Source organism: Aricia agestis, chromosome 5, assembly GCF_905147365.1.
Source record: "Aricia agestis chromosome 5, ilAriAges1.1, whole genome shotgun sequence".
In the NCBI taxonomy this organism is placed as follows: Eukaryota; Metazoa; Arthropoda; class Insecta; order Lepidoptera; family Lycaenidae; genus Aricia; species Aricia agestis.
The window spans coordinates 19,687,971-19,697,004 of record NC_056410.1 but is presented as its reverse complement, the minus strand read 5'-3'; positions in this window follow the sequence as shown (position 1 = coordinate 19,697,004).

Sequence of the window (9,034 nt, the reverse complement as noted above, 5' to 3'; positions counted from 1 at the left end):
TTAATGAAAATATTTATAAGAACGGGGGAACGGGTCGTAATCTCTAAATTGTTACATAAGGTGAGATACCCCCGGTGGGCGGCGGAATGCTGGAGGAAAGCTGGCGGCCTTGACACCGGGATTCGGCTCCACAGATAAAACAACCTCCGTACATTCCTCTTCCCAAATCCCAGTACGACAACTCCGGAGGTTGACCTTCCGCTGGCCTGTGACGCGAGATCGGGCAATGTTTATAGCTTTCACACAACGAATTCGGTGCGCAGGGTCGTAGATAAAACGACGTCTTTACTTTCCGCTCCCAAATTAACAGTATGATAGCTCGCGTGGGGAGTTCTTTGCTGGTCTGTGGCGGGAGATAGGACATGTTTATTAGCTTTCACGCCGTGCGCCGGCGCCCGTGCGCGTTTGTCACCTGACATAATATTATGGTTTTTTTGTCGAGAAAGTTAATGCCCACACACTGATTTTATAAAAAAAGATACGCTTATAACGTAGAATAAAGACGCACATTACTTTACACCTAAGTTGTGGTATATTGTGTATCGATTCTTAGGTAGTATAATTTTTACCCGACTGCCAGGAGGGTTATGTGTTTAGCGCGTATCTTGTATGTTTGTTATATTCTTTATTTCCTTGTATCTCCAGAACCGCTAAACGAATTTTCACATTTGAGGTATCGTTAGATTTGTCAATGACCCAAGTGTTTTTAGATAGGTGACATTTAAAAATACCAAAATGGCAGATGCTTGACGCCATATTGTGAGGTAATTAAGTAAAATATTTGATGCTTGCAAGTTTCCACGGGAGTTTTCATACGACCTTCATTTGACATTTGATTCTTTCAGTATGTAGAGGTCGCTAGCAAGAGGTATGTTACAGTTACGCACATGGAATTTTACAGGAATTATTGTATAAATATTAGATAATATAATAAACCGCTAATAATATTCAGAGCGCTAAGCTAATGAGCATATCAGTATCGAGCCCATCGCGCATCCATTTGCGAACCATAAAAGAGAAAGCGTGCAGATTAAAAATGACCCACGTGAAATGTATTCGTGCGGACAATATTTTAAAACAAAATGTCACACGCTTTCTACGGGTGTCTGCCCCCGGCGGGCGAAGGGGGCGCCCCCACCGCCCCCATCCCCCCTCCCCCGCCCCCCGTCGGGGTGTCATTGTGGACTGTGGTGTCGTAACTCCGCGAACTTTTTAATTTACAATTAGGTAGCTTCCCACTTCTCTGGCCTATTTAGCTCTCGTTTTTCCGGTGGCCGTAGTTTATAATTAAAATTTATTTATCATAATTAACCCCTTTCGGTGTGATGGGGTAGTAATGACCCGCCCGGGTGGGGGTGGGGTATCACGTGCCACTTGACGTCCGGAAAAGCCGATGGAAACGTCTGCTGCGGAGAACGTAATTTCTAAAAGTAATCTGGTAATAATGATGCTTTTATTATTTTGCCACATATAATTTAATGCGCACATCTTAAAGATTTTCAAATGCCCAAAAAGGATAAGAATTCTAAATTGAACAAGATTAGATTATTATAGGTAACGTAAGTATGTCTTTTTCTTCTCCATGATGCTATAATACTTTTATTGGGCACTTTAAACAGTTAATATGATGAATAAACTACTTCAGTCCTAAAACCCGAAAAATGACTTTAACTATAATATCTCTATTCTCTTGATAGGTTCGAATGTCATTAAAGACATTATAATATTGGTCCATGAAAGTCGTATCCACTTTTCACATTTTCCATAGTTCTATCCAATTATTCAATTTTCCCCCATCTTCAAAAATACCCCATCATGATATTGGGGTACAGACAGCACCGCGCTGTCCATGATGAGTCGTGTCACGGCCGCGAGCACCGCAGAGTTAACTAGGTATCGGCGTTTGACCCCGATTATAATAGAGGCTTATGACTGTTTTTGTACATTCGCAACGTAATGTAATTAGGTTTTGTAATATTCGTAGTAAATAATAAGACAGTTCATACATACAAGTAAGATTTAAGAATTGTATATTCGCGACGAACTAATGTTATGTATTTGGTTTCGTAGTAAATACGGAATTTACAAAAGTATTTATTTCATTTATCAATGAGAAGTGTCAGTTTTTGTTGCTAATTATCTCTCTGAAATTTGAAGTAAAATATTGGTGCAAGCTATTGACATTAAATCCTAGAGATGTTCATCAGTAAGTCGAGACCGAAATTTATTTTTAACGAAGTTCATCTTCGAAAATGCTGGGTCCGCACACAATGGGTCGGCGGTCCGCCATTTGGTGACCCCTGGCCTATACTAATGTATGGCTGTGAGGCTTGGACGCTGACACAAAAGGAGAACAAACTTCTAGTAGCTGAAAGGAAAGTCCTCAGAAAAATCCTGGGCCCGGCCAAAACAAATGACGGCTGTTGGCGAATCCGGAAGAATGCCGAAATTGAAGAAGCCCAACCCAATATAATCGGAGAAACAAGGGCCCACCGACTCCGTTGGCTGGGCCACGTGGAAAGAATGGGAGAGGATCGCGGGATAAAACGAGCGTATAAGGGCCGTCCAACAGGACGTGGTCCTGTTGAGCGCCCCAGGTATCGCTGGAGAGATGCTGTTAAGGCTGACCTGCGTGACTTCCAAGTCAGTAACTGGCAGGAGGTAGTGCAGGACAGGGCTCAATGGGGTAAGCTCATTTCGGAGGCCAAGATCCACTTCGGGTCGCTGAGCCAGCGGAGTTAGTTAGTTAGTTAATATACACATGCAAGTAAGAATTGAAATCTAAACTTTATCAAAACCAAGATTTGTTAGAGCAGCTGCGTCGCTCTAAGAAGGGCGATGCAATTCAAAATTTAGAAATGTAACCCAGTTTTAAACCAATCTACACCTATCTTTTACTCAAATATTTTAATTGAGATAAAACTTCTGTTTTCGGAGACACACAGTAGATACCAATTTTAATCTCCCAATTCCTATACCCACCTACTTGCCAAGCTACAAGCATGAGCGAGCATAACATTGGCGCATAGAGTCCAGACGTACATAAGTTCTAGACAAATAACTTGACCCCAGCTACATTACGTTCAAAATTATTTTACTTCTACAAAATGAACCTTATGTTTTCGGAATCAAGGTCTTATTGGAGGCAAAATAGCTGTGAACGGTACATACTTACGAAGTTTAATCGACCAGCCTCTCACCCCTTGCACTGTTATGGGCTCCTAGTATATTGTCTTGGATGTTACTTACAAACTGTCTAACATTTAAATGGACAATAGTTTGTCATTTTGTTTGTTAATTCTAATCCCACCAAAAACAGATTGGATTAGAATTAACAAACAAAATAGCAAACTATAGAAGTCCATTTAATTGTTAGAAAGTTTGTAACATCCAAGACATTGACAATGTATAAAGGTCAGCCAAGTCATTATATGCAATCTTTCTATCGAAAAAAGTTTTAAAATCACATTTAAGCCAAGTCTTCAATTTAAAGTTGTAATTTTTAATCAATATTTTGTGTACGTATCAATAGTTTTCTTTATTTTACAATAATAATTAATATAGTGGTTTATCTTAAAATACCAGTGCAGCGCCATCTATCGGGTACCATTGAGAATCGAGAACTAATAAAATTACTACGTTATCAATTTTTTTCGCTTTTTAGCAAAAATCCATCCAATTTCGTACAGGACATGTGTAGAATCAGCACGTAGATAATGAAATTGTAGATAAAAGCTTACAATATGCTTATCAAAATAAGTGCGAATATTCTATCCTTTTCTTTTACTATTTCTTTCTTTAGACATTAAGAACCATCATCACTGTTGAATGATGGTGTTTGCTGATAAATCAGTGTCCAACAGGGCCCAGTAGGGCACAACTTGTTCCCAGCATGCTACTGTCACGGTAATTATGTCATAACAACATTCCTGACTATGACAAAAGAATTTACGGGTGGCAGTTGGTACCCATGTTGACAGTAAAAAAATTGAGTTGTTAAAAAAATTGAAGTCTGTGAAAGACGTTCCTTTTATTTTTTTTTATAATATTAAACGAGCAAACGGGCACCTGATAGAAAGCAACTACCGTCGCCCAGGGACACGCAACATCAGAAGAGTTGCACTATTTTTTTTAATTAATTAAGGGGGCAAACGGGTCACCTGATGGAAAGCAACTTCCGTCGCCCGTGGACACTCGCAACATCTCAGAAGAGCTGCAGGTGCGTTGCCGGCCTTTCAAGAGGGTATAAACTATAAGCTATCTTCTTGAAAGTTTGCAGGTCGTATTTTTATAGTTTAATCGGGTCACGGGTACAATATGTACTTAATTAAAAATTTGTTGAAACAAAATAATATGCAATTTTAAAGAGCTGAAATGGGATAGTCGTATATTTTTTGCAATACAATATGTTAAAATACGAATTCTTGGTAATAAATTGTCTAACAACATTTTTTTAAGATAACTAAGTATTAACTACTGCAACTCCAATAGCTGTATTAATAACAATGTATAAATAGGCGTAGGAGGGCGATAGCTTGTCTCGTGGCGTACTAAACTATTTTCGGACTACCCGCGAACGGGAATAAAGAATCGAACTTTTGGACACGTGCTTACATCCGCTTTTGATCTACATTCCATACTAATATTATGAGGCGTTGCTGGCTTCTTGTAATAACGATTATCAACAAATTGATATTGGATATCAATAATAAAAGCTACAAATCTTACATAATATCACATTCTCGCGTCACAATGTTAGTTACCGTACTCCTCCGAAACGGCTTTACTGATTTTTACCAAATTTTATATGCATATTCAGTAGGTCTGAGAATCGGCTACTGGGTACTTTTTATATTGATATGTGCATTTGTTGAATAAATAATAGTAAATTATTACAACTCGAGACTGACGGCGACCATTGTGCGACGGGATAGCGCCATCGCTATCCCGTCGTTGCCATGGTTCCATACTCATTTAGTCACTTCAATAAAATAATATGGGTGAAATACTTTATACGGCAAAACACACGGGACAGCTAGTTTAACTATAAATGATTCTTGAAATTTCAACAATCTAGGCCAGCATAAATAGTCAATACTCAAGATGTATCTCGGTCTCAAGACACGGTTCAGGCTTTGTGATTGGTTCGCTGTCAAAATTTGGACCAATCACAGAGCCGAACCGCGTCTTGAGACCGGGTTGCATCTTAAGTTCTGACTATTTATACGGGCCCTAGAGTCTACGCTAATGGTCGCAGAGGCCGGCCTAGAAAAAGATGGCGAGATGAGCTGGACTCATACCAGCCAGGCTGGCCAGCGGTGGCGCAGGAGAGAGAAAGATGGAAGTATTTGGGGGAGGCCTTTACCCTCTTAATGAAAAAATAGTAATGCTATAATATTATAAATTCGAAGGTGTCTGTCTCGACTCTCGAGGTATGAAAGCGTCTGATCAGCTTCACCTTCTTATTTTCTGGAAGTCATAACCAAAATTACCACCTATCTGTGAAAAAATATAAAATTCTTCGCCATAACGCCTGAGAGACGAAAATGAGAAATTTTAATTACAATACTTTTCATAGATTCACACATATTTATTTCAGGATTTACAATTCTGGTTGTGAAAATCAGCAGATCCCAAAGTCTATTAACCACAGTTTCGAAGTTATTTATAGTCGGTTCCAAACTGAACTCTCTAAATTTGTGGCCATAATATTTCTTCATTAAATGCCGTTTGGGACCGTCTATGTGTTTAGATTATATTGTATCTACTACCGACAGAATTTGCAATCCATAGAATATGTTACATTTTAAATACTTATATCAATAAAATATGTCTGTTTGCTTGTTAACTTGTCAAATCTAACCACTGAACCGTTTGATTTAGTGTTACTTTCACGGGAAAATGTACGGTTCCCGGGCGGTTTATTAGGTCATTTAATTAACGTCTGTATTAGCTACAATAATATAGAAGAAAGTAAATATCAGACGTACCTGACCCGTTCGTAAAAGTTCTCTGGTTCACGCGGTCAGTTTTCTAACCCGACAAATTTCATCAAAATCGGTTCAACCGTTTGAAAGCTATGACAGAAACGATATATTTAGGGCCTGTTTCACTACTTTCTGATAAAGTGCCGAATAGGCTTGTCACAGCTTTTTTGACAGATTCTCCATACTTCATCTGTCAAGTTAAGTGGTGGATAGCCTTATCAAGAAGTGGTAAAACAGATCCTTAGTCTGTTTTCGTCAGCAGCTGTTACACAGAGCTCAGAACGTTTCCAACAAATAACGTTATTGAACGTTATTTCTCGGAAATCACTGAACAATCTCAGCTATAGTCTGACGTAAGAGCAAATCGAATTGTCCGAAGACTAGGGGATTCCCCCGGGAGCCCGCCCCCGACTCACAGCAACATAATCTGATTCCGTTAATTTTTAAACAGACTTCAATTAAAATATAAATATTTTTATACGCAGATTTAAAACAATTATTATCAGGCTCTAACTAAACTATTCAACCGATTTTGTTGAATTTTATCATGAACTAGCTGTCGGCTGTCCCGGCGGCCGGCAAACGTTGTTTTGCCATATAAAGCATTTCGCCCATATTTAATTTTATGGCAGTTGGCCCCATGGCAACGTCCATACTCGATCGCTATCCCGTCGCACAAACAATGGTCGCCGTCAGTCTCGAGTTGTAATAATTTACTATTATTTCTTCAACAAATGCACTTATCAATATAATAAGTACCCAGTAGCTGATTCTCAGACCCACTGAATATGCATATAAAATTTGGTAAAAATCAGTAAAGCCGATTTGGAGGAGTACGGTAGTTTTTTGTGATGCGACGCCGCAATTTCTTTGTATGCATCAGAGACGCTATATTCCTAAAAGCATTAGTGCTTGAAGTGTAAATGGGCCATCCATATTCCATACTAAATTATATGCGAAAGTGTGTCTGTCTATTACCTCTTCATGCTTAAACCGCTGAGCCGATATTGATGAAATTTGGTCGTAACCTTGAATACCGGGACAGGATACTTTTGATCCCGGAAAAATGTACGGTTCCCACACGACAATCGAATTTCTGGGCAACGGAGTTGTGGGAGTCATCTAGTCGAGAGTTAATAACACCAGAATAGCAATTGTGAAATTGTTATAATGTTTATTCCCAACTACCCGGGTCTGTCGGATATATTTTTGTTTTCAATTTCGTTTGGTTCTTTGTCCGTTATTTCGGGCCCGTTATGCGTCCCTCGAGATATTATTTCACTGAACAAAACAAAAACATCACAGATATTCCCCGTTACAAATGTTTGTTGCAAAAACTTATCATGAAATATATTATTTATTATCAAAAATATTAACTAGATGTTGCCGCAACTTAGTCGCACCATTAGAATTCGTTCACGCAGGAACTGTATATTTTTTGAGGATAAAACTTATCCTATGTCCTTTCCCGGGACTCGAAGTATCTCGTAACATACTACGAACATCAAAATCGGCTCAGCACTTTTAGTGTCTATCAGCGGAGCTATAATGGTCACATTTACCAATTCCTCATAATCAATTCACAAAATGAATTGTCAAAACTGTCAAACTCACGAATGTCAAATTATTACGAATTTAGACATCTGAATTGCAAACAGAGTGTCAATTTTGCGACGATTTTTAAAACATGAATCATATTATTATGATTCATAATATGATTCTCCAAAGCGACCACTTTAGCCCCACTGTTTGAGTTCACAGGCAAATTATACCATTCTCTATTTTTAACATAAGTATGGATTGCGAAAAAAAAAAACTATAGTTAAGTATTTATAAATTATAATGAAATAAACAATGCAATCATTTCTTGGCCTTATCAAGTATGCGTTTTTGACCACAGATAAGATATGAAGACGTGTTCGTGTGCAAAAAAAAAACAACTTCATTTAAGCAACAGTAAAATTCTGTTTGTAGAGCCAACTATAATAGTGAAGCCCTAGAACAATTTTTTTTTATTACTAACAAGCAAATTTTTGTGAGTAGCTTTATTTTGATAAGACAAAGAACTTTTTTATCTGCGAAAAGGGGCTCGTTAGGGTTGCGTTTTAGGGTTCTGTAATCAACAAAACTTGGTTGACTACTGTACCCTAAAACGGAACCCTAACCAGCAGATTTTTTGTATATGGGTAGGTTAATAGTTATATAATTTAAAAGTAATATTGTCCTACAAATAGAACAATCCTTTGATTTGATTTCATACTTTGATTTGATGGTCCTAAAATATTTTAGGACCATCAAATCAAAGTATGAAATCCGTTCTATCCTGTTAGCTACCACTTTCAAGATTTTTCGCAGACAAAAAAGTTGTTTGTCTTATCAAATTGAAGCTACTCACAAAAATTTGCTTGTTAGTAATAAGAAAATAATTGTTCTAGGGCTCCCTGATTATAAGGCTCGATTGATATTCGTCTGTAAGAACGAGCGGTTTGGCCGCTACATCATAAGATCACAACTCACAAGCAATTCCATCTAACGATTTAAGTAGCGGAGCGGTTGCGCCGCTTTTTGTATGTATTTTATCCTGAAAAAGAATATTGTTTCTGGGGGATGGTGTTACAATTACGGTCTAGACATTGTGGCAGAAAAAATTGCCCGTTTACATGATCGCCTTAATTTCTTTATCTAAGTATACATATTTATGTTTTGATGAAAAGTAAAGATATGGGAGGTATATAATATATCTTGACTAGCTGGAGAGCCATGCTTCGGAACGAATGGGCCGGCTCGACCGGAGAAATATCACGGGCTCACAGAAAACCGGCGTGAAACATCGCTTGCGCTGTGTTTCGCCGAGTGAGTGAGTTTACCGGAGGCCAAATCCCCTACCATTTTCCCTTCCCTACCCTCTCCTATTTCCTTCCCTACCCTCCCCTATTCCCTTTCCTACCTTCCCCTATTACCCTATTCCCTTTTAAAAGGCCGGCAACGCAACTGTAGCTCTTCTGATGCTGCGAGTGTCCATGGACGACGGAAGTTGCTTTCCATCA